Here is a 27,423-nt window from a genome sequence, read left to right as displayed (position 1 = left end):
GACCCCTTTCCTTGAATTATTCATTCGTAACTCGGAGCACAAAGGTCCACATTGATGCATCCAAGGGGCAGCTGAGCAAGTAAAGAAGGACTGTTGTTTATCTCCAGTTCTGGAAAGCTGAGCTTGTTGATTTTGGGAGGACTGTTGGAGGACTCCATTTGTATAAATAAGGGGGCTTAGAGCCTCAGTAGGTTAGCCAGTCAGTAGTAGAATTTTCAAACTTTTGTGCAGCATTTGTTCAATTCATTTTCAAGTTTCTTTTTGTGGACAGTTTATGTAATGTCACTATTATTTTTGATAATGAAGATGAAATAGTTTTTGAGCCAGCACTGATCTCTTTCAGAGGGCTGAAGCTCTTGGGTTAGGGCCCAACCCAAGCTGCCCAACACCTCTTGCTTTGTACTATTATGTTTTTGCTTCAGTTCACGAGTTAATTTCTGTTACATAGGTGCATGCTACTTTGTTTAGATTAGGTTGCTTTTGATGGTTTGCATAGATGTTTTTGTTTCAGTTGCTCAAGTAGGTTAATGTAGTGATTGAATAAGATTCAGAAAGGCCAACATCAGACCCTGATCTCCTTTCTCCCTTTCTGGGACTATGGTTTGAGGTCAAGGCACTACTGCTACCACCAAAAACATAGTTTTTCTCTCCCATGCAATTTCTAGTGTGATGACTTGATTTGGAAAGATTGATATATTGATTCAGATTCAGTTGCCTAGATCATTTCCTATTATTTTAACATAGATCTCTCTACATGATTTTCTGTTCAAAGGTTACTATTAAGCATTTTTTGTTTGTAGGTCAGAAATTAGGTCAAGCTAGAGAAACTTCTGTTTTCATGGTATAGTTAGTCCTTTCTTTGATTAGTTTTTGTAAGTAGATGTGCAGATCTCTTGTAGGGCACCTCAGCTCACCATACATCCATAAAGTAGCCAACACTAGCTCACTTCTCATAGATTTCCCTAGTCATTCACAACCTTTCACCAATCTGCCCTAATTTCTCCATTTTTCCATAAGGTTCCCCCTTTCCATTTGAACAAATCCAACCATCATATTCTTTCTTGATCTTCCTTGACAATCTCCATACACCTCAAAATCTTCATCTAGCCTTCAGCTACCCTTTCCCATCATTTTTACACCTTCAAAATTCCAAAAATAGCTCTCGGCCTCCTCCTATAGATCCTCTTGTAGATCCCCTGCAGCCTCCTGTAGAATTCCATATAAGTGGTTTTTAGAAATCCGATTGCAATGGAAGTCTTTAGAAGGGTACTAGGGGCTTCTTAGGACCACTCCATACCTTCCTCCACCTCTACAAAAGTCAAATCCACCTTCCTTCGCCACCAAACCTTTGCACAATCACAACCAGATAAATCACAAGCATAATAATTTCACATAAAAACACTCAAAAGCACAAAAAGATGTTTTCTTCTCATTTCTTTTCAGAAGTAACTTGAATAAATGAAATTTATCTTTTCAGTAGTCAATCACACTCATTTCATCAGTTTTCATCTCTTTTCCTACAAACGTAGGGTTAGTGGGTAAATTAGGGTTTGCTAGGGTTTGTTTTTACATTCCAGTTTTCTTTCTCTTTCTACAAATAGAATAGTCTCTATAGACTTAGCTTTCTTTCATCATAGTTAAAAGATTCTTCTAGAAGCTCATAGAAGTTGGCTTGAGCTCCTAGTGATCTTGTGTGATCTAACCAAGTGACAGCCTGTAGTAAGAGCTAGTACTTGTGCATACAACACCATCGCTTCCAAGTTTGTTAAGAACTACCGGGTTGATAAAAGTAAAGTAGGAAGCCCGAGGAGATGCAACATTATTGCTGCAATACTAGTTCTCATCAGTAACATGCATCAAAATAATATCAAGCATTCAACAAAACGAAGAAAACAACATTGACACAAGGCGAAATACAAAAATCGATAGAAAAGTAGCAAAAGACATGAAAAGCAGACTTACCCAAAAAAAGCTAAGCTAAATGTGTCGAATCATCCTAGATGCAATGTGGGATGTCACAGTTCCAATATTGATGTGAGGAATGAAATCTGAAGCGTTGAATAAATAAGTTTTGATAAGATCAAGGCTTATGATGTGCATGCCGCAAATATAGGAAAAAGCGACACATGGTGGGAGCTTTCAAAAATGGCTTTTTCATGTAACCTCCAACTACTAAAAATGGATCCCTAAAATCTAGGGATGCTTTTTTCCTTTTTCTCCTTTTTTTTGGGAAAGGTAGGGGGAATTGGTCAACCTAATATCAGATGCAAGAGTCTACAAGCCTGGGGATGACATTTGCGCAGTTTCTAGGCTGAGAAAATTTGGATGTCCTTCATGCATTATGAAATTTTTGGGTGTAGCAAGTCTGGATGTCCTTCATGCATTTTGTAATTTCTGGATTGAAGCCCTAGCTATCAGTCAAAGTTGGGAAATTTTTTGGATGAAGCCCAGTGTTGGGTTGCATTGCGCAGTTTTCAGAGGGAAGGTTGCCTGGCTAGATTGCACATTTCTAGAGCCTAATAGGTAGCCCAGATTGATTGCACATTTTCTAGAGGGAAGGCTCATTCCCCTCTAGAATTGTGCAATTTCCTAAGTTAGCATCATAGACAGAAAATTTCTAAGTCCTAGAGTGCCAGCCTGCGGGTGGGAGGCAAACAAGTTGCCAAGCACAGGGTGGAAAGCCATTAAGACTCGACTAAAGCGATTGTACTTGGATAGTGCAACACATGCTACTAAGGATGGTTGCTAGGGAGGCTCCAAAATGAAGCTAAGGAAAAATTTTAGAGGGTGGTTTTAGCTGCTACAACACTTGGTGACACATGGTTAGAACTGCAACTCTCTTAATGGGCCTTGTTTTGTGAAAAGAAAGTCTAAATCCTCCGAAAGTGTTGTTCAATTCTTAGATCATCTTGGTTTCCACAATAGCTTGATTGAAATATGTAGCACCTTCCATGCTCTTGGTTGGTCAACACAGATTCCAAGCCAAATCAACATAGTTGTTTCGAGTGGGGATGAGGGGTATATTAGTACACAAGCAATATGATAGTCAGAGTTTAAGTTTCATCTTTGGTGTTTCTATGCTACGAGCAGGCCTGTACAGTACCCCAGTAGAGTTACATAGGAACATAAGCATCACGCCACTGCTAGCGAGCCTGGTTAGTACCCCGACAAACTTACTTGCAGTATCTTGCGTAGGAAGCTTTTCTCTTATTTCTCCATATTCATTTTTCATTTTCAAATTTTCACATTTTCATTTTTTTCATTTTTCATTTTTTCAAGAACTGTGCATAACACTTATTCATTTCGAATGTAGAAGAAGGATCCCGACTTATTAAGAGCAGAAGAGGTTGTTCATTTATATATGTATTTGTATATATACCTCTAACATACATGTTAAGGTTTTTCCCCTCACCTTACTCTACTTCACTGGGTTGAAAAGGGTTAAGCCAACAACAACTGGGTAGAGTAGGTGATACTAGTTAGTGCGCAAGTGTTGTGTTTTCATCAAGGTTCACTTCAAACATAATGTATTTTCATTGGTGTATCATTGACTGAAGACAACAAGTTCTACATACATAGACTAGACAACTGATAACCAAGTATTGATAGTTGTACAAGTCCTCTTCTACTTTACCCTGCTTGTTTCCATAGTCGCACATGGTTTCATGCGAAACTAACCTACAAACATAAACAAGTAAACAAACAAAACCAAGCAGGCAAGAAAACAACAAACCAAGCAAGAAAGAAAGCATGCATGCAAAAAAACAAGACAAAATAAAACACTACTCCTACTCCTAAGCTAATGGTGCATTGGTTTGATCAAATGAAGTGGTATTTGCAATGCAGTCACCGACACATTGGTCGACCCATGTTGGTGAAGGAATGGTTCGCGAACAACATAGTCGCGTGAACTAGCAAACATGAAAGATATAACAATGTCGACAAACACATTCTGAGTTTAAATGCATCCACATAAAAGAAACAAGTGAAAGCACATGAGATGCACTATGTGGAATTGCCATGGTGTTGTCCTATACTACGAGGAGATGTTAAGCATATGCATTCTCTTGACTATGACATGTAAGAAAACATGAGAAAGATAGACAACTTATGTTGCGCAAGTGTGCTTGTTGTGTACGATTCCTCCAATGCATGAGTGATGGGATCATGTAGTTCAAGTGGAGGAAGAGAAATATTTGTGTTAGATTGATCTTCAATGCATATAGATGAGTGATGAGGAGCCTTGGTTGTTTCAAAAATTTCCTGATCAAAAGTGAAACCAACCTCAGGACTGTGAGGGCCTGACATAACCATCATCTCGAGCTAAATTACCTCGACAGCCTATAGGGTTTCAACTTCAATAATAGATACATCATCATAAATAGGTGTCTTTGAAATATAAACATCAATAGAATTATCATTCTGAACAAATACGGGAGTAAATAGATCACGCCATCTACGATTAGAAAAATCACTAAGTTCATTGACATCCTCATGATCAAATAAATCAAACAAAGGGGTAGATGAGAAGCAAGCATGTTCACCCTCTACGTTTCTGCAAAAAGAAGATGAAAAATCAAGTGGTTTTTCAATGTAGAATTTGTCCTCTCCTTCATCGAATGATGGATTGACATTGGGTGTGTTCAACGAATTATCAACAGTATGTGCATCCATAGATGGATTTACACCAGGAAAATCAAAGATAGTGGAATCACCAAAGATGTTAGCAAAAAGTGGAGGAGAAGTAGAGAAAAGGAGATCATCCTTCGCCACAGGTTGATGTTTAGGTTCCCAGTCATACTCATCATAAATGACAATGCAGGTTGGTTGTGCAACACCAACTCCATCGGTGGCTTGATCCTCATTCACAATAGTTAGAGAATCTGGAACAAAAGAACACAAGACAATACAATCTAGAGGTTCAGCAGACTGCAAAGACGAAGGCTGAGGTATGAAATGCATGTGACAACCCATGGGCTTCACAACCTAATCTACACGAAAATTGAGGGCAGCGATCATGGGAGGATGTGACAGTTGAACAAATGTGTGTGCATGTTCTCCCATATCACTCTGCAGTGGTGGAGCTATTTGATGAGGGGAAGGCAAATAGTCACTTGTGATAGTGATTATGTCTACTTGTGATTGCACGCTTCCATCACCAAGGTATGCTGAGTGGGGTTTGAACTTCACCTTCATATTGGGATAGAATGATTTGTGAAGCCAATATTCAAATCCATCCCAAAGATATTGGAATTTCATCTAGTTTTTTGGAGCTTCAAACTGTAGTACATGTAAGCGCTTCCAAAAGTCCATAGGCGATTCTTGCGGAGTCTTCCATTGTTTGAACATTTTTTTTTCAAGATGTTTAGGATCAAAATGATCAAACATAGATTCAATTAAATCACATAACTACTCAAGTGAGTGCATGCAATCGTGAGGTAGGTTTCGGCACCATAATTCCGAGTGTTAAGAAATTCACTGCAAGGACTTCATTGTAATGCAAGACTTGGAGGTGAGCGGTGAAGGCTCACTTGGTCGGATTGGCCAGGGTTTTGGCCAATGCTACTGAGATCTTATTAGTGAATTTTTTAACACCGGGGATTCACAAATTGTGTGTGAAAGTAATGTGATGACCTCATCTTCAAAAAATTCCTCCACATCCTCAATGAATGTGATCCAAAATGGATTTTGGATAGACTCCTAAGTCTAAGTGTTCCTCACAGAGGAAAATGAAAGTCCAAGGAAGTTCCTAGAGATAGCCCCATTGTAAAGATCTTCTCCTTCTGAATCCAATGCCACTTGAATGGGAAAAAATGGACTTAGGATGCAAAAGTTATTGTAGAAAGAAGATGCCCTATGTTCTTTAAAAAAAGAGGAAACATCCTCTAAAGTGGGAAAAAAACCCTTATAAAGGGAAATCATATTGGAAGAGGGCCAAAGGAAAACTTGAGTAGAAAGGGGAAGCACCCCTGACTGCTGATCCTTGACATATTGGGTTGGAGGTAGACATATGCATTAACATAACGAAAGGACCGGGGCAATGCGATATTGTGATCACCGATATCGGCGGATCGCAATCAGCGATGCCACGAGGCAAAAGACGGACCCCTGGGCCAATGTGACTTGCGATTACGATATATTGCATCACAACATCATGTCACAGTGATATAAAGGGGTGATAACATCGTACTCGATGGGTTTTATAAACCCGACCATATAAATTTTGAGTTCTGTTAAAATGGATTTTCCATGTATTAACGTGTTCAGCATAAAAACCAAAATACAAGGGAAGAAGGCCACAAAGTGAAGCGATATGATCTGGACTATCGGATCATGGGATCAGATAAATGGCCAGGATTAAATCAGTGATCAGTGATTGGAAATCCCTGATAGCAGGGCTATGTGATTTGCGATAGCAATAGCCAGACTTGATACAATTATAGGGCAGATTCTATAATTTTTGAAGTCCACGAATTTGATTTTTTAATGTATTTCTTATGTAGTTAGAATTTAGCCCATATGCTTAAGCGATGTGATATTACGCCTAATGGCGGACCTGATAAGGTTATAGGGGTGATTTAATGGATTTTTAGGTCTGGAAATCATGCTCGATAGTGTATTTTTTGGAAATTCTCTATGTAATGAGATTTTCCCAATTTTTGGGTTTTTGCCTATTAAACGGCCCCAATTCCTTCTGTAACTACCCCTGATCATTGATCCATGTTGAAGTAGGCATTTTGATAGGAAATGATGCATTTTTCAACCACAGAGACATAGAGCCAGATGGTCGGTCTAACCAACAAGGAACAGAGAAGCCACAGAGTCGTTGTTGAAAATAATACTGAGAGGGGGGGTGAATCAGTATTATCAAATTCTTTTCAATATGCCTTCCAGATTTATACTTTAATTTATTCTTCAGATATTGATCATTAATTTGTATGTCAGTGCCATATAATAATGAACAAGAGCAAGAAAAATAGATAAGCACACCAAAGAACACCAGATATAAGGTGGAAACCCAATGTGGGTGAAAACCACCTGCTGCAATATGTCTCTATCTTCTTTCAATTAAAAACTTCTTTTACAAGGATTTTGTACTAGTGCAGTCCTTTACCAGTACGCAGGTTACAACCTATAGAGAGCTACAACTCTCTCTCATTTTCCAGTCTCTCCTGGAAGGGAGCTACAACCCCCTTTGCTCTTCTACTTCTTTAGGGACCACGTTTCATTAATTTTCAGACTGGATCCAAGAAGATCAAATAATCCTCAAGTACATGCAAATCACCCAATCTCCTTATACAATCAACCAATGAATCACCCAACTTCTCAGAATGTTGTAAACATAAAAGTAATACCAGAAATCTAAACCCAGAACTCTGCATCAATAGATAAAAGACAGTCAACAAATGTTTTAAGAAAGGTCCGCAACTTCACCGATATAAACTTGCGGATATCAGCAGCCTGAACTGTGCCTGAACTGTGTAGATCCGCACCATATCCTTCTGCTGCTCTGCTTACCACCGCACTTTCTCCTTCTGCTGAACTGCGTACCTCAACTCAGATATGCACTATACTCCCTGTCTGACCGCGTACCTCCGCACTGTTACTTTTGTGCCTTTGCGTATCTCCGCACCTTGTTTTCTTCTGTGCTGCGTACCTCACACTGCGCCTTCTGTTGCGTTGCGTACCCCCGCACTGCGTCTTCTCTTGCATTGTGTACCCCCGCAATTACACCGTGGATCGCCTGCAAACCTCTGATTAGGGCCAAATTAACAGTCCTCCAATGTGCCATAGTCAGTCAAATCCACAGATTTGATCATGCACCTGAGAGATCACGACTTATCAATAGATTCGCCTTAAATTTTCTCCTTGATTTAGATCTAGCTTTTGAAACCAATCACCCAAACATTCAGATATTAAGATATTCAAATTTCACAAGTGTCTAGCCAAGTGATCTCCTTCCTCTTTTATAGTCTTAGGCCTTTCACAATACCACGGTCCAAAACCATAATAACACAATACCACGAACCCAATACTTGGGATCAACACTTTTGGATGCAATACCACGGACCAAAACCATAGGATCGTAAAAGACGGGCTAAAAACCAAGGGCCAAACATAGGATACCCCATGTGAGCGCACTTCTATGCATTGGAGTGAGTGAACTGGGGGCCACACCTTATGAATGGTGAACCTGTGGGTATGTCCGCACTCCTTGGATGACGAACCTGCGGGTCCGCACCTTTTCAACGATACACCTGCGAACCTCTTATTTTCCATTATTTTAAGAGCCTGAATAGAGTTTTGCCACTTGAGTGAGTTGCCATCAAGTACAACACATGTACCATAGAGCCAAACCAGAATCATAATGCCAACAGCCGCAATGGAATGATTGAATTGCAGAGACATGGCTAGGGAAGCTGAAAAGCTTGGAAAATGCCTCAAAGGAGACAGAGAGCTCAATTGAGCAGAGAGAGTGAAAACAGGTAGCGCAGAAAGAAAAGGCTAAAGTGCAGAGTAGTCGAGGGACTCACTTGGAGTTTAAGTGGAAAACCAGAGGGCTATAAACTAACAAAGAGCTAAAGAAGCCAGAGGCAGAGCCAAGCGCCAGAGCCAAGAGCCAGAGCCAAGAGCTAGAGTGAGAACTGAGATCCAGAGCGAGAGCTGAGAGCTAGAAAGCCAAGGGCTTCAAGAGCCAGGGATAAAATGGTGTCTAAACCCATTTTTTTATGTAAAATAGTGGATTTTAGTGAAGAGCTTGTAAAAAGGACTTTTCCATAATCCCAGAGAGCCTAGTTGAGTTGACTAGAGCTCACAGAGACGTAGCTTAAGAGTTTTGTGTGAACTCCTAATTAATATTGATGTTATGTGTGATTGCTTGTTGTTGCATGGTATCTGCTACTTTATTTATTGTTATATGTATTTATATATTAGTTTGAGCACATTAAATTATAGCACATAAACAATTTTAATAAAAAATTTCAACATACACCTCATTTTCAATCACATATTTAATTCCACATTGGTTAATCATACAGACTTGGGAATATTTAAGATTTGGAAGTGGGAGAGGTTCTTGTAAGTTAGACAAGAAGCCTAAGTGCCCCATTTTCAGATCAAGTGGTATCGGAGCTTGAGATTGATTAACTCCACCTTTAAAGAAGGTTACACAGAATGATTGATTGAAAGAGAAAAGCTTGCTTGTCTAAAAGGTGTTTAAACAGCCAGAGGTTGATTGTATGCTTGTTTCGCAGACTAACTATTGGTTGAGTTTGCAGTCTAGGGAGGACAAGAAGGAACAAGGGTTGAAAGCATTCTCCTATCCCAAAGGACCTCGAGGCAGTCCTTGAAGCACAAGAGGTTTGTTGCAAAAGGTTGCTTGAATAAGCTCTTTGTTCATCTTGTTTGAAGTTCTTTTGTTCATTTGTATAATGACAACTTCTACAAGTGAGTCCTCAAATTCCTCTTTCTTCATCACAAGACTCTTTGATGAAGACATGAAGCAATATTTGTCCACCATGATGGATATGGTGAGAGAAATGTATGAGGATGGAAGAAAGAGCAACATACTTAGAGAGAAGTTGAATTCCATGAAGGAAGAGAAGCAGATGCTTTCTGAGAAATTGTAGGAAATGGAGAGGCAACTTCATATTGCAAATATGAACCTGAGAAGGATACATGAGTTGGAAACATAGCTCTTTGTTGCCCACGAAGTCTTAGTCAAGTATCAGCTTGAAGAAGAGGTAAACCATTCCAGTTTGTCTTCAAATTCTTCTAAGAATTCTTATATTGGTTCTTTTGAAAAACATACCAAAGGCATAGGTTCCAAGAAAATGTCCAAGATGGGCTATGAAGGAAAGGTCTTAGGAAAGCATGCACAATGTATTGTTGAACCAATAATGGTTGAGGAAAGGTCTAAGTATTTGGGTCTTGGCTATAGACAGTCTTATGGAAAGAGTTCCAAAGCTGCCATGAAGGCCATTGAAACATCTCCAAGAAGGAGTTGCATTGCAGAGTGTGAAGATTGTATTCAGGAAGAATGCAATAGCTTGAAACATCATTTGTAGGATGCAGGTGCTTAGAGGCACACACTTGAACCACAGAGTTGGAGAGACTCTGACAACCTTGAAGAGATTGATGGTGTTCCAAAGGGCGCCACTTCTTCATTGAATTCACTTCCTCATGAAGGAAATAAAGGTGAAAGAGGCAGGTATAAATCTGGTTCTAATCATTTTCCTTTTTATTGTGCAAAGCATGATAAATTTCCACATAGATATGGGAAAAGTACTACTTCTTCCTTTTGTGGTTTGGATAACCATATTGTTTCTAGATGTTGGAAGAGAATGACCACATACAGGAAAAATTTGAAGGAAAGGAAGCAAGAAGCCAAAGGTCCATTGGATAAGGAAAATCATGCTATCAAAAGGATACACATGCAGTGCACTTACTGCCATAAGCAATGACATCTTGCTGCAAAATGTTGGACTCTGAATCCAACAATGCTTCCACAAAAGTTGAAGAAAGTGGAAATAGAAGATGGAAAAAATGGAAGTGAAGATTCCATGTGTTAGTGACAGTCTTTGCAGCCTTCCTCTAGTGATCAAACATGCTCTTACAAAGTGATTTTAAGGTGTCAAGGTTAAATTTTGTCATTTCAGTGAGTCTTCAAGCAAAATTTGGTCACTAGGTATTAGGTCTAGGGTTTGTTTTCACTCCTTTCAAAGTTATCCAAATGTCAGTCCATGTCACCATTCAGATGAGTGTACCATCATTCAGAGGGTTGTCATCATCATGTCAGGTTCCAATGGCTCATTTTACACCTTTTTCATCATTTAGTTGCGCCTAGGTAAGGCTCATTTCCCTCTCCTAGGGCTTTGAAGGTAATTGCTCTTGGATGGTCAAATCATCAACAAAACCTATATCTTGATGTTCATACACCTTCCCCTATCCTTAATGTACCTTACTAAACACTTCTGATCACTGATATCCCTCAAATTCCTCATTTTCGCGCAAACCTTAGTTTCTTGCTACAACTTGACAATTTTCTCGGGTAGGCCTGTGTTTTGCCCTTTTCAACCCCTTCCCCTCACTCAATATTTGAAATTTCACTTTCCCCTACTTCCTAACATCCCTCCCTACCTCCCAAAATTTTCTCAAGAATTTGGAAGCCCCTTATCCCCTTCATTTCACTTCATTTTGACAAATCCCCTGTTCCACACATTGGGGTAGGTTTTACTCCAATGATGTTTCTAACCAAGAAATGATGAATTTGGGAAAACTAGGAGATTTTTTTGTCCACAATTGGCCAAGGAAGAAAAACCTCCTTCACTTTTTACATAGGCATCATGGTTTTAGAGAAATGTCAAAATTACAGTTGCCTCAGGAGAATTGATGCACCTCTGAAGTGACCTTTGGAAAATAAAGATTTCTCCTAGCTTGCTTGGCCAAATGACTTGTTTGATGAGTCAAATAATAACTAGACACAATGATATTTCCAATGAGCTATCATGAGCTCAATTTCGGGTTGAGGAAGAACTTCAAACGTTTACTGCAACAACACTCTACCTTTAGGCAGCCTCATTTTGCACATTTTGAACAGTCTTGGGAGATTTGATTTTTGACAAGGCAAATGAACTCGAAGTTGAACAGTTCAAGTTGTGATAGAAAGTATTTTGAATAAGCTTTCCAATGAGCTATCCCCTGCCCAATTTTGATGCCAGGAAGGCCTCCAAAACTGGTCTTTTAAAAGGCATGGCGCACTTGGGTAGTGGCGCGGTGCACCTGCTTGCTTAGCCCAAATTTCACTCAAATCATCATGCAAAGCCTCCAAATCTTGCGAACTTCTTCCTTCCAAGTAAGTGAAACATCCTAAATTTCCTTTGCAAGAGTTTCCATCCTCCTTGATGGTGTTTAGATAGGTACAAATTCAAACCCCAGTTTGTTGCACAGTCCATTGAAAAAGTTGTCTAGGGTTTGCAAAAATTGTCATTGTTGTTGTTTGCTCCCTGCAATCATTTTCACATTCCCCCACTACACTCCCCTAATTTCATATCCGTTACCCCTCTCACTCACTCTCATCTATCCACTTATCCCCAAAACCCTAATTGGCATCCCCGAACCCTATCACTCCCTAAAAACCACTATATCCAACATCAAAACCCCTTTTCACTCTTTTATTACCCTAATACACTCCATTTATCATATTTTCCCATATCCCACTCCCCTAAAGCAACTAATTCCCTCATAAAACACTAAATCCCTCACTAAACCCTAATCTCGCAAAACTATTCCCTTCTTTCCCCAATTTCATTTCCCAAGAGTAAAATCTCTTCATACTCATCACCATTGTCCTCTTTCATCCCTCTTTCATCATAATTTTTTCCACCATACCTTCATCTCATCATTTTCCTAAGACAAGCACTATGAGGAAGAGACACTCAGTGATAGTTCTATGGAGAAACATAAGTAGCAAAGCAAAGGCAAAGAGAAGATGCATGAGGATGATATAGATGACAAAAAAGAAAGAAAACAAACAATTGGAGGATAAGCAAAGCCTAATGGAGCTAGAAATGTTGAAACTGAAGAGGCAAAATGACGAAGAGGACCATGTCACTTTCACTTCCATTGAATAAGAGATAGAGAATGACAAGGAGTCTTGGTTGGAGAAGATGAACATGCACTTGGAGAGGCTTTCGGACAAGGCTAACAAGGAGAAGGACATATTGCAGCACATGGCTTTTCATTATTTAGCAAGAAACATAGTTTGCAAAACGAGAATAAGGACTTTGGAGGCCAAGTTGAGGAAAGCTTTGAGGAAGAGAAAAGAGTAAGACAAGCTCAAGATTTTGGCTGAGGCTTCCTTAGCCCAACACAACACTTGATGCAGGGCACTTAGCCCAAATTTCAAGAAATTCGGGACACTTTTGGTCAATTTTGAATTGTTTGAGTAAAAAACAGGTTTTTCTGCCTGGTGTGCCGTGCCACCTGGCACACGCTTTTGCTAGGGACCTCCTTTCTAGGAAAACTAAGCATTTTTGGATTCCGCATGGAAAAATACGAATGCCCTCACATGGCCAAGAAATTTTGTCAAGTTTTGATCTTCCAAAAGGGTCAAAAACACCTCAATAATGCCCTTTCTGCCCCTTTTTGGCCACACAGGAAGCAGTGTTGGGAGAACTCACGTTTAGAGGGGAAAATTGACACCAAATTCAGAAATTCCACCTGTTATGGAAAGTAGATAGATATACCTTTCCAAAAAGCCCACTTGGAGAAAATTTGGTGCATGGGAAGGCATCCAAAATCAGCTACAAAAAGGCACAATGCACAAGGACAGAGGCGCGGCGCACAGGATGGAAAATTGATTTTTTTGCCAAAAAACTCTATTTTTTCACCTAGTTTTTTCTTAGTTTGACTTTTCTCTCTGTCATAGTCAAAATCATGATGTAATTTTGTGTAACATGATGGAATTTGATATAAAAATGTTAAAAATTCACTCATGGAGGTAGATACATAGTGGAAAGGTAGTTTTGAACTCAATGAATGAGTTTCCTAGGTTTTAGAGGCAAGCTGTTCCACTGCCTACTTTTCAGTTCTTAGTTTAGATCTTGTTGAAAAAGCTCCTAAAATCATGAACTCAACCCCTAAATCCTAGCATGAGTTGTTTTTTGCCTATATCTATTATTTTTTCAATCATTTGTAAAGGTTGGACTCTTGTGAATGCTTTGAGCATTATCGTAGATGCATCTCTGCAGTTTGGCAAGGAAATAGACCAGGGTTTGTAGCAGTTTGTGGGATTCTTGCGGAAACTTGATTTGGTATTTCTTTTCCTTCTATAATTGTAAGTTTACATATGTTTATGTATGCCATCATCTCTCTTTTTTCATATTAACTAAATGAAACACGGATAAAGGTAGAATTCATTAATGTTGTAGTGCTCTACCTAGGGTTTTGTTTAGTTATTCATGTTTTCAACTATTTGAAGAGGATGCCTGAGACTCTCATACCCTCTTCAACTCCTCTCTAGTCCTAAGAATCTCTATCTCATTCAATTTAAAGTACTGAAGCATTCTCCTATCTCGCCCCATAGAGATCTCTGCAAGACTGAGTCCATTCCCCAAACCCAAATCTACCTTTCACATTTGAGCCAACAAACCAACATAAAATTCAATCAAACTCCTTTGAGTGTATACCTACCCTAAAATTAGTCTTTACATCAGTAATCTCAAGCTTAGTTTGGTATATTTTCCTGATATTTACAAGGAGAGAGCCCTCTCCCGACCTGGTAGGGCTAGCTACCAGGTTAAGCGTGGTTTGATGTTACCCTAGATTCTACCTTTCTGAGCCTGAGGTAGATTTAGGCCCTAACATATTGGCGATCATACTGGGGAGAAAAGCTTATTTGTTTGTAAGTGTTCTTGCTTTATAAACTACAGATGGAGCCTGAAGTTATGCCAGGAAGCCTTTGAATTGCACATTTCTTTGCGAGTGCATAAGTAGATAAAAGTAGCTTCAGTCAATCTCTAGTCTAGTCTTATAAACTGAACATCTGACTTGCAAATTGCCCCAGTACATGTATCAAGTTCAGATCTAATTGTTGATGGTGAACAATGATCAGACACGGCAAGGCTGAAATCATTCACCTGGCAATTCCAAATCATTTTCGAGATCAAATCCAAGGACTCCACTGGAGGATGAACCTGACCAACAAAAAACTGAAAGGACAATATGGAAAGATCAGGTATTCAAGTTGGAATTTCACCCAAGAAATTTTTTTCTTCGTCATAAATTATTTCTTCTCTTTTCCCGAGAATGTCAAGAAGGCTTTGCAAATTATATTGTGTTTGAGAAGAGATCCTCGACCTGCATTGGATTCCTTCCCTTTGAAGATTGTAAATACCAAAGATTTGCATGCCTTTGAGCTTGATCAAGAAACTTTTTCTGAATCTTGTGATGATCGTCTTTAAACTGATGAACCTCAAGAGACCAAGACTGATTCTACACTTCCTGTACATACCCCTATACCTTGTAAAATTACATATCGATACAAGCCTCTGATTTTACCTCCTATATCCCATGCTTTCCCTAAAAATCATGATCTATATCTACCAAGATTTGATGGTGAATGCGACAATATCACTGCTGAGAGACATGTATTGAATTTTGATTCTTTTCTCAACCTTTTTGAAGTTGATGAAGAAGATGTCAGTATTAGGCTTTTTTCTCTCTCTTTGCAAGGCAAAGTCAAGAGTTCATTCAAAACCCAACCTGATGCGAGCATCTCAGATTTCCAGCAGTTCGTCAAAGTTTTCCTCAATAGGTGGATGATCAGACAAAACCCTTTCTTGATTATAGAAGAGTATAACCAACTGAAAAGATTTCCAGGGGAGACATTAAAATAATTTTCTTCCAGATTTAACCAAGTTTATTATTCGATGCTGATTAATATAAAACCTCCTCTTGGATCCGCTCTCTTACATTACCCAGATGCCTTTGATCTAGAAATGGAGTTTCAGCTGAGAGAAAGGAATCTTACAACGCTTGAAGAGATGCAAAATAGTGTAATAGATGTAGAGGCTCATTTCCTGATCAGAAGGGAAAAGCTGAAGGAAGAAGTGATGAAGAACATAGATATAAAGGAATCGACATCTTTAGAGGTAAAGCTCGACATTTTGGCAAGTGCAGGGGAAGAGATGATGCAAAACATCACCACAAGGAATGAGTATGATGTTCAAGATCATGGCTCGCTAATTGAAGAAGAACAAGTGGCTAGTCCAAAACATCTTCTTTCTTATCCTAGTTGTCATAGATCTGATAATGATTGTTTTATAGATCATCTTGGAGAAGATAGATTAGTTGATATGACATGTATGCTTCATGATGTGTTTTATACTGATGATTTGCCTCAGTTTGATCAGTATGATGATGATGATTATGTTCTCCAAACAGAAGCTAATCTTGTAGACAAACTAGTAGCTAGTTTGTGGGAGGAAGAAGTTCACTTACAGTAGCTCAAATACAGTGATCATCTGTTGCATATCAGCTATGGAAATGATGAGGAAAGTGTAGCAAATTTTGAAGTAAGTGAAGGATCTTTGCCTTTTTGTTTTGCTTTGTTTCAGTTCATCAGAGACAACTTTCACGCAATTAAAAATAAATCGTCGATAAGTTTTGATCTGGACCATCTTGAAAGCAATGAAAACCTTGTTTAAGACTTCTCATATCCAGATTTGTAGCCCCCGAATCCCATTGATTTTCAAGTTGTAGATGAAGACTTGGAAGCTGGCACATATGATCAAATGATGCAAGATGATTCTGCACCTTTCTGTTTTGAATCATTTCAGTTTTTGAAGGAAAATTTGCATAGTATATCTTCAAATGAGTAGCCTATAGAAAATCATGTAATCTCATCAGAACCAATAGAAAATGGGTTCTAGCAGTCTTTTCAAGTTTTTCATGATCCAAAAGCTGATGATTTGAATGAGGTCTGTAGTCAAAGTCCTTCTCCATTAGCTACCTGTGAGCTTGAAACGTGTACTGATTCAAACTTGATCCAACAACCAATTTCTTTGTCATTTTTAGTAGGAGTCTCATCACGAAGTTTAGATGAATGTTTGCATCCATGGTATGAGGAGAAGAGAAGTAATCCATTGGATGAGCTAAGTCCCAATGTGCATGAACTTCAAGATCCTTATGCAGTGTTTTTGGAGGCGAATAGAGAATCCATATCATTCAACAGATCTTTTTCCAAGTTTCCATGGGAGTTGCCTTTCGGTAGTTCTCTCTTGTTGTTCATAAGCAAGCACTTGCAGAGAATTCAAACAACAGCTGAGATACTTACTTGGTTGCATTGGTTGTTTCATTTCACTTGATCAGGTGATGAATGGAACAATTAGAGTAGGTTGTATTGAATAAGCTCCATTTTGAGCATATTTTGTAGTTTGTCGGTTGTCTTTAAGTATCAAGTCAGTTTTTAGTTGAGTGAGATTCAGTTTGTGTCATCAAGTCTTTAGTTTTTAGTCATGCATTTCAGCTTGAGTTTTTGACTCCATTGCCCATTGGATGAAGGCACTTGTTTGCTCTCCCAAAGATCTGTGGTTCTTGGCACCTCCAAGGAGCTACCATCCCCATTGGAGCCAATGTTAGTGTCAGTCTTTGCATCCTTCCTCTAGTGATCAAACATGCTCTTACAAAGTGATTTTAAGGTGTCAAGGTTAAATTTTGTCATTTCAGTGAGTCTTCAAGCAAAATTTGGTCACTAGGTATTAGGTCTAGGGTTTGTTTTCACTCCTTTCAAAGTTGTCCAAATGTCAGTCGATGTCACCATTTAGCTGAGTGTACCATCATTCAAAGGGTTATCATCATCATGTCAGGTTCCAATGGCTCATTTTACACCTTGTTCATGCTTTAGTTATGCCTAGGTAAGGTTCATTTCCCTCTCCTAGGGTTTTGAAGGTAATTTCTCTTGGATGGTCAAATCATCAACAAAAATTGTATCTTGATGTTCATACACCTTCTGCTATCCTTAATTTACCTTACTAAACACTTCCCATCACTGATATCCATCAAATTCATCATTTTCACACAAACCCTAGTTTCTTGCTACAACTTGACAATTTTCTAGGCTAGGCCTGTGTTTTTCCGTTTTTGACCCCTTCCCCTCACTCAATATTTGAAATTACACTTTCCCATGCTTCCTAACATCCTTCCCTACTTCCCACAATTTTCTCAAGAATTTGGAAGCCCCTTATCCCCTTCATTTCAGTTCATTTTGACAAATCCCCTGTTCCACACATCGAGATAGGTTTTACTCCAATGATGTTTCTAAGCAAGAAATGATGAATTTTGAAAACCTGAGAGAGTTTTTTCTCCAGAATATTCCAAGGAATAAAAACCTCCTTCACTTTTTACACAAGTTTCATGGTGTTAGAGAAATGTCAAAAATATTGTTGCCTTAAGAGAATTGATGAACCTATGAAGTGACCTTGGGAAAATAAGGATTTATCCTAGCTTGGTTGGCCAAATGACTTGCTTAATTAGTTCAATGATAACTAGACACAAATATATTTCGCATGAGCTATCATGAGCTCAATTTGGGGTTGAAGAAGACCTTCAAACGTTGACTGCAATAGCACTCTACCTTTAGGCAGCCTCATTTTACACATTTTGACCAGTCTTGTGAGATTTGACTTTTGATAGGAAACATGAACTCAAAATTGAAACATTCAAGTTGTGCTAGAAATTATGCTCAATAATATTTCCAACGAGCTATCCTACACCCAATTTGGACGCTGGGAAGGCCTCCAAAACGGGTCTTCAAAAAGGTGTGGTGCACCTGCCTGCTTAGCCCAAATTTCACTCAAATCATCTTGCAAAGCCTCCAAATCTTGCAAAATTATTCCTTCCAAGTAAGTGAAACATCCTAAAGTGCCTTTGCAAGAGTTTTCATCCTCCTTGATGGTGTTTAGATAGGTGCAAATTCAAACCCTAGTTTGTTGCACAGTCCATTGAAAAAGTTGTCCAGGGTTTGCAAAAATTGTCATTGTTGTTGTTTGCTCCCTGCAATCATTTTCACATTCCTCCACTACACTCCCCGCATTTCATATCCCTTACCCCTCTCATTCACACTCATCTATCCCCCTATCGCCAAAACCCTAATTAGCATCCCCAAACCCTATCACTCCCTAGAAACCACTATATCCAGCATCAAAACCCCTCTTCACTCTTTTATTACCCTAATACACTCCATTTATCCTATTTTCCCATATCCCAGTCCCCTAAAGCAACCAATTCCCTCATAAAACCCTAAATGCCTCACTAAACCCGAATCTCCCAAAACTATTCCCTTCTTTCCCCAATTTCATTTCCCAAGAGTAAAATCTCTTCATACTCATCACCATTGTCCTCTTTCATCCCTCTTTCATCATCATTTTTTCCACCATACCTTCATCTCATCATTTTCTTAAGACAAGCACTATGAGGAAGAGACTCTCAGTGATAGCTCTATGGAGAAACGTAAGCAGAAAAGTAAAGGCAAAGAGAAGATGCACGAGGATGATATAGATGACAAATAAGAAAGAAAACAAATAGTTGGAGGATAAGCAAAGCCTAATGGAGCTAGAAATGTTGAAACTGAAGAAGCAAAATGATGAAGAGGACCATGTCACTTTGACTTCCATTGAAAAAGAGATAGAGAATGACAAGAAGTCTTGGTTGGAGAAGATGAAAATGCACTTGGAGAGGCTTCTGGACAAGGCTAACAAGGAGAAGGACATATTGCGGCACATGGCTTTTCATTATTTAGCAAGAAACATAGTTTGCAAAACGAGAATAAGGACTTTGAAGGCCAAGTTGAGGAAAGATTTGAGGAAGAGAAAAGAGTAAGACAAGCTCAAGATTTTGGTTGAGGCTTCCTTAGCCCAACACAGCACTTTATGCAGGACACTCAGCCCAAATTTCAAGAAATTTGGGACACTTTTTGTCAATTTTGAATTTTTGGAGTAAAAAACAAGTTTTTTTGCCTAGTGTGCCACGCCACCTAGCGTGTGCTTTTTCTAGGGACCTCCTTTCGAGGAAAGCTCAGCATTTTTCGATTCCTCATGGAAAAATATGAATTCCCTCACATGGCCAAGAATTTTGTCAAGTTTTGAGCTTCCAAAAGAGTAAAAAACACCTCAATAATGCCCTTTCTGCCCCTTTTTGGCCACACAGGAAGTAGTGTTGGGAGAACTCACTTTTGGAGAGGAAAATTGACATCAAATTTAGAAATTCCACCTGTTTTGGAAAGCAGACAGATAGGCCTTTCCAACAAGCCCACTTGGAGAAAATTTGGTGCATGGCAAGGCCTCCAAAATCAGCTACGAAAATGCACAATGCACAGGGACAGAGGCGTGGTGCACAGGATGGAAAATTGACTGTTTTGCCAAAAAACTCTGTTTTCTCGCCTAGTTTTTTCTCAGTTTGACTTTTCTCTCTCTCATAGTAAAGCTCATGATTTAATTTGATGTAACTTGATGGAATTTGATGTAAAAATGTTAAAAATTCACTCATGGAGGTAGATACATCATGAAAAGGTAGTTTTGAACTAAATGAATCAGTTTCTTAGGTTTTAGAGGCAAGTTGTTCCACTGTCTACTTTTTAGTCGTTAGTTTAGGTCTTGTTGAAACAACTCCTAAACTCATGAATTCGACCCCTAAATCCTAGCATGAGTTTTTTTTTGCCTATATCTATTATTTTTTCAGTCATTTGTGAAGGTTGGACTCTTTTGAATGCTTTGAGCATTATTGTAGATTCATCTTTGCAGTTTGGCAAGGAAATAGACCAGGGTTTGCAGAATTTTGTGGGATTCTTGTGGCAACTTGATTTGGTATTGTTTTTCCTTCTATAATTGCAAGTTTACATGTGTTTATGTATGCCATCATCTCTCTCTGTTCATCTTAACTAAATGAAACAAGGATAAAGGTAGAATTCATTGATGTTGTAGTGCTCTACCAAGGGTTTTGTTTAGTTATTCATGTTTTCAACTGTTTGAAGAGGATCCCTGAGACTCTCATGCCCTCTTCAAATCCTCACCAGTACTAAGACTCTCCATCTCATTCAATTTAAAGTACTAAAGCATTTGCTTACCTCGCCCCATAGAGATCTCTGCAAGACTAAGTCCATTCCCCGGACCCAAATTTGCCTTTCACATTTGAGACAACAAGCCAACATAAAATTCAATCAAACTCCTTTGAGCATATACCTATCCTAAAATTAGTCTTTACATCAGTCATCTCAAGCTTCATTTGAGATATTTTCCTAAGATTGACAAGGAGAGAGCCCTCTCCTGACCTAGTAGGGCTAGCTACCAGGTTAATCGTGGTTTGATGTTACCCTAGATTCTGCCTTTCTTAGCCTGACGTAGATTTAGGCCCTAACACCATGAATGATATGTCTCAGGATGATTCACATGATGGTGCTGAGATGCAGGCAGAGGTAGTACCTTGGAAATGGATTGGTAAGAAACGGTTAGAGTTCTTATCCGATTAAGATTGTATGTTTATTGATGCATCTATTTCCATTTCTTGCTGCAACATTATCTTTCATTTCAGCTTCTAAAGTACAGTGTGGTTAAGTGAAAGTTGAAGGATGAAATGCATGCATGAGCCTGAGATGCATGAACATAGGGATGTTGATGATTTCTTTGTTTTTGAACATGTATGTGTAATTAACTTGTAGGGTTGATTGCTTTGACATGCATGTGATGCCATGTTGACTTGGGAGAAGTTAACTTGGTCTCCAAATGGAGATAGTGATGAAGTATTTCATCTTTTGAAAAAGAGTCCTAATGGTCTTTTTCTACATGCTTGACTTGAAGGGTCATTTATTTAAAGGCATGTTTTGTGGGGTTCGTATCTAGTCCATCATTTGTATGTAGATGTAAGACAGGGAGGTGTTCACAAGATGTGAAATTTGTTTCTTTTGTTGAAGCAGGAGTTTAGTCCATCCAGTTGTTGTCTGTATTTCTGTTGTTGTTAACAATTGTTGTTGATAGCTTGTCAAATAGGTACAAATGATAGTTTTGTGAAGCAGATGGACTTCACATTAGTTTGAGCCACCTTGGATCAATGATAAAGGCAAAGAATTTCAAACTACTTTCTGTGACAATCTAAGTAGGAGTTCTACAGGAAGGCAAGGAGGGAGACAGTTCTTCCCAGGAGGACCAACATATACAGGAAGGAAAGTGGTCAAAGGCCTTGGTTCAGAGACCCTATGCAAGGTAAGTGTATGGAGGATGAAAGAAGAGGGTCCTGTTACTCTCATTTACTGTTTAGATTAGTATATCAGTCTTTTGAAGACAAAAATTTCTTTTAGTGGGAAGGCGTGATCCAAAATGGATTTTGGATAGACTCCTAAGTCTACGTGTTCCTCACAGAGGAAAATGAAAGTCAAAGGAAGTTCATAGAGATAGCCCCATTGCAGAGATCTTCTCCTTCTGAATCTACTGCAACTTAAATGGAAAAGAATGGACTTAGGATGCAGAAGTTATCGCAGAAAGAAGATGCCCTATGTTCTTTAGAAAAAGAGGAAAAATCCTCTAAAATGGGCAAAAAACCCTTATAAAGAGAAATCGCATCGGAAGAGGGCCAAAGGTAGACTTAAGCGGAAAGGGGGAGCACCCCTAATTGCCGATCCCTAACATATCGGGTTGGAGGAAGGCATATGCATTAACATAAGGAAAGGACTGGGCCGATGCGATATTGTGATTGCCAATATCAGTGGATTGCAATTGGCAATGCCACGAGGCAAAGGATGAACCCTCGGGCCAATGCGACTTGTGATTGCGATATATCGCATCGCAATGTCGCGTCGCAGTGATATAAAGGGGTGATAACACCAGACTCGATGGGTTTTATAAACCTGTCCATATAAATTTTGAGTTTCATTAAAAGGGATTTTCCATGTATTAATGCGTTTCGGCGTAAAAACCGAAATACAAAGGAAGAAGGCCCCGAAGCAATGTGATATGATCTGGACCATTAGATCGCGGGATCAAATCGACGACTAGGATTAAATCGATGATCCCCGATAGTAGGGCTATGTGATTTGCGATAGTGATAGCTAGACCCGATACGATTATAGGGCGGATTCTATAATTTTTGAAGTCCAGGAATTTTATTTTTCAATGTATTTCCCGTGTAGTTAGAATTTAGCCCATATGCTTACGCGATGTGATAGTACGCCTAATGGCAGACACGATAGGGTTATATGGGCAATTTAATGGATTTTCAGGTCTAGAAATCATGCCCAATAGTGTATTTTTCAGAAATTCTCTGTGTAATGGGATTTTCCCAATTTTTAGGTTTTTTCCTATTAAACAGCCCTGATTCCTTCTGTAACCACTCCTGATCATTGATCCACGTTGAAGCAGGCATTTTGACAGGAAATGGTGCATTTTGTAGCCATGGAGCCATAGAGCCAGATGGCCGGTCTAACCAACAGGGAGCAGAGAAGCCATAGAGCTGCAGGGAAATGATTGAATAGTAAAGAAATGGCTAGGGAAGCTGAAAAGCCTGAAAAATGCCTCAAAGGAGGTAGAGAGCTCAATTGAGCAGAGAGAGTGAAAAAAGGCAGCGTAGAAAGCAAAAGCTGAAGCCCAGAGTAGCCGAGGTAGTCACTTGGAGTTCAAGTGGAAAGCCAAAGGGCTGTAAACTGACGGAGAGCCGAAGAAGCCAGAGCTAAGAGCTAGAGCCAAGAGCCAGAGCCAAAAGCTAGAGCCAGAGACGAGAGCCAGAGCCAAAGCCGAGAGCCAAAAATCCGAGAACTTCAAGAGATAGCGATAAAATGGTGTCTAAATCCCTTGCTTCTGTGTAAAATAGTGGAGTTGAGCCAAGAGCTTGTAAAAAGGACTTTGCGATAATCCTAGAGAGCCTAGTTGAGTTGACTAGATCTCATGGAGATGTAGCCCCAAGAGTTTTGGGTGAAATCCTAATTAATATTTTTGTTATGTGTGATTACCTACTGCTGCATTGTATCTACTACTTTATTTACTGCTATATGTATTTATATATCAGTTTGAGCACATTAAATTATAGCACATAATTAGTTTTAATAACAAAATCCAGCATACACCTTATTTTCAAGAACATATTAATTTCACATTGGTTAATCATACAGACTTGGGAATATTTAAGATTTGGAAGTGGAATAGTTTCTTGTAAGTTAGACAAGAAGCATAATTGCCCCATTTTTAGATCAGAATGCGAGGAAGTCATCTAAGTGCTCAGGCCAGGCCACTTCGCCTTCACCATCGTATATGAATTCTGACAAGAGATCATAAAACTCCCTCATGATGTCGATGGATTGAGCATTGGACAGACATCACAGAGGGAGCAGTCTAACAATATCCATGACAGATCTGTGAAGATTCAAATAAGATGTGAGGACTCAGCTTGTCATCTAGCCCTCGTTATAGCACCGAAAATGTTGATGGTGCTGGACCCACCAACATGTCAGGGGATCTTCCCAGTAAGAAGTCCCAACTAGACCGTAGACCATTTGGTGTAGGAGTCCCAACAGTGGGGTAGTACGGTATCGCCTTGATTGTGGCTGCATGGAGAGGTAAGTAAGATGTCCTTATTGGTAGCAAGGGTGTGAAATTTACATCAAGTCAAGGAAGGTTCATGAAACGATCTAGCACACGGAACGAGGGATGATTTTTCCCCTTAGAAACTCATTATAACACATAGATTGAAAGGGAACATGCGAGAAGAAAGACATCACAAGCTAGAAAGCAAGTTAGCTGATGATCCAAAGTGATGGTTATACCAACATTCAATAAGATTCATACAAACATATACAGAATAGTCCATACATACATGCGTAAATAATAGCTACATATATCATTAGAGTAATCAAGATAGTTGAAATACAATAACATATGCATGAAATGTGTTGGATTTGTTATATTAAGAAAGAGTGAAAGATCCAATCATACATACAACGATGATGAACCACTAGTCTCGACAACAAAATGTTACAGTCACTACCGCCTGCTCCTCCAAAGAGATATACGAACTCTACATTGTGGAGAACCAAAGGCTCATTACAATACACTCCAAGCCTTCTCTAAGATACACCTATAGGAAGCTTGGCTCCCAAAATCCTGTACAATCAGTTATGAGGTTCTATAAATAGCAAAGGGTGGGTTGACCCTTCACATTCCCCTTTGTAACTCTCCACCTACCCTCATGACTCTTCAACTACTACATGACTGTTACATTTTACTATCGACACTTGGCCTTTAAATTTTACAACATGTTACATTACAATCTGCACATGTATCCATTTGAGAAAAAATAGGCTTGAGTAAGCCATGCAAGACATCACTAAGACTCAAATAGCTATGGGAATACCAGCTCTTCCACATCCTGTGATGATCGACGATGGTGAACTGATGCTAAGGTTGGTACTCCATGATGGTGTCTATGTACTTTGTGGTGACATCCTTCTGAAATTGAACTCTTGTATCCATTTCATCTGGGTACACTGATTTTCCACCTCTCTCTAACTCGTCTGATAACATGCATGTCATCATCTTGAGTGCAACTAGACCAGCAACATACTGATGCATAGTGTCTACACTGATCTCTAAGTCTGAGCTAGTGGCTATGCACATCAACTCATCAAAGTACATGTCCAACTCCATTCGGACTTGGTTTTTTGACTTCACCTCAGTGACTATGCCAATGGATCGGATCGCATGCATGTGCACAATGACATCCATGCTTCTGAACACCTGAGCATGTGAAGCTTGGAAACAGGTGATGAGATGTGGGAGTTCCTCATAGTTCTAGATCTGACTCGGGATGCATTCTTTCAACTCTACCACCTTTGGATTCATTATCTTTGGAAAATTCAATGGGGCTCCTTTGTACCTCATTGTCCATGTTTTCATGTAATCAACAACAGTTTGCAGATTTGAAAATATGCGTTCTCTCCTAGCAGAGCATTGCTACCAACCATTGAGATGGAAAACTGACTTATGCACAGGGATGAATCTGGAATACAACATATACATGACTTTCTTGAGAGATGATACTTCATCTAGTATCGCTCTCTACAACTCTACTCTCGTGGATATTGTAACCTATTCTCCCCCCTTCTTGGCTGCTTGTAATTCCTTAGCCATGTGCTTGATCTTTTCTATGAAGAATCTAACACTTGAAATGATGGCTTCGACATATTCATTGGTAGCATCGACTAATGCTACTAGATGCTTGCGCACATCATTTACGACCACCCATTCTAGAAAATGTGTAGGAGATATATGGACATCCGAAGTGGGTACTCTTCGCGACTGCATAACTCTGTGTTGTGACTTGTCAAAAGATGTGTTGTGCATCTTCACTTACAGGTTGTCTTCAAGGATCTCTATGTCTCCTTGATCGCTTGGGAATTACTCTGCTTCCAGATCTGGTGAAGCCGGTGGGGTGACCTCTTTGTTCTGAGGCATGAAGCCAATATCTTGATTTGACTCTAGCTGAACCATATTTGTGTCCATCTGCTCTAGCACCTATTTAATCTCTTGAGCTATGTCTTGCTCCTACGACTACTCACCTTGTATGCTCTGTACTAGCTGCTCAGATGAGTCTATAACCTGCATGGGTGCGGTTTCATCAATTTGTGCATGTTGCACCTCCTATTGTACCTGTTCCTCTTGTGCTTCCTCCTCTCTTCTACGCGTCTCATGATCTTCCCTGAGTTGCTGCTTCAACTCCTGCAACTCCTTTTATATTTCATCAATTGGTTATTTATCTCTTTGCCTTTGTGCGATCCTCTTATCGTGTCATCACCTCTTATCCTCAATATCCAAAGTTTCTTTCAACATAAGTGGATTTTCTTTGAGCTTGCAACCATTCTCTGCCTCTGTGTTCTCAAGAACCTTACTATTTGCTTTGTCACCTACAGGTCTGCTACCCTCTATTAGTAATGATGATGTTGCTCTCTAAGATGCTGCTTCCTTTTACTTTGCTAACCATTCTATATCTATGATGACCAATTCATTGAGGCTAGAGAAGTGATAACAATATCCCCATGTGTCTTCCTCAGGCCAATGACACACCCTGTGGATCCAAGGATGTTTCACCCTTGCACAGTGGTCCTTCGCTAAGAAATGTAGGTCATACAAATTAAAACTTCGAGTGCCGAAGGTGACTCTTTTGAATTTTCCCATCTCAGCATCAACATGCTTGAGATTTCAAATCTCATACAACCCGATCCACAAATGAAGAGCAGGCCAAGATGCCTTCTTCTTATGCAGTTTCGCTAACAACCCTGTTGAGCTCTGATACGACACTTCTTGCATGAAAATCTTGTCGATGGAAAACTCTGGTAAAACATGTTGAGCCTTCTCCATGCTGTACATCCATATGAAGGTTCCAAGGGGTGAGGCATACCAGTCTGCTATGTCGATCAATTCCTCCATCACTGCCTACGACATGCAATGTGGATCCTACTCGAATATCATTTTGTACACTAGGGTGACGAAGTGTTCTAAAAACTATATGATAACTCATTGGAAGCTGCATTCAGAGAACAACCTACAATAAGTGTTCACAGAGGTTTTCGAAGGTGTCCATACCCAACCCAATCCTAGGAATTTATGAGAGGTAAAGAATACATCCAGTATGTAAGCAGACATGTATATCTTTGATTGCTAACCCTTGGGTGGATGTCGAGCTTCTGTTACATGTTCCTTCAACTTGAGAGCCAACATGTCAAACTAGTTGCAAGGCCTTACTTCACTTGCAAGTTGATCTAACACGATCACCCAACTCCGTGGGAAGGTATATATACTCTCTTAGCTGTATAAGCAACATGCCAATATGATCACGAGCTGATATGCCTTCCACAATATCTTCATCTTGTAAACCTAGTTGGGTCTT

This window comes from Pinus tabuliformis, chromosome X, assembly GCF_031772625.1.
Source record: "Pinus tabuliformis cultivar Carrire ecotype Pingquan chromosome X, CPIR1, whole genome shotgun sequence".
NCBI classification, from domain to species: Eukaryota; Viridiplantae; Streptophyta; class Pinopsida; order Pinales; family Pinaceae; genus Pinus; species Pinus tabuliformis.
The sequence above is the reverse complement of the archived record's forward strand: the minus strand, read 5'-3'. Positions refer to the sequence as shown.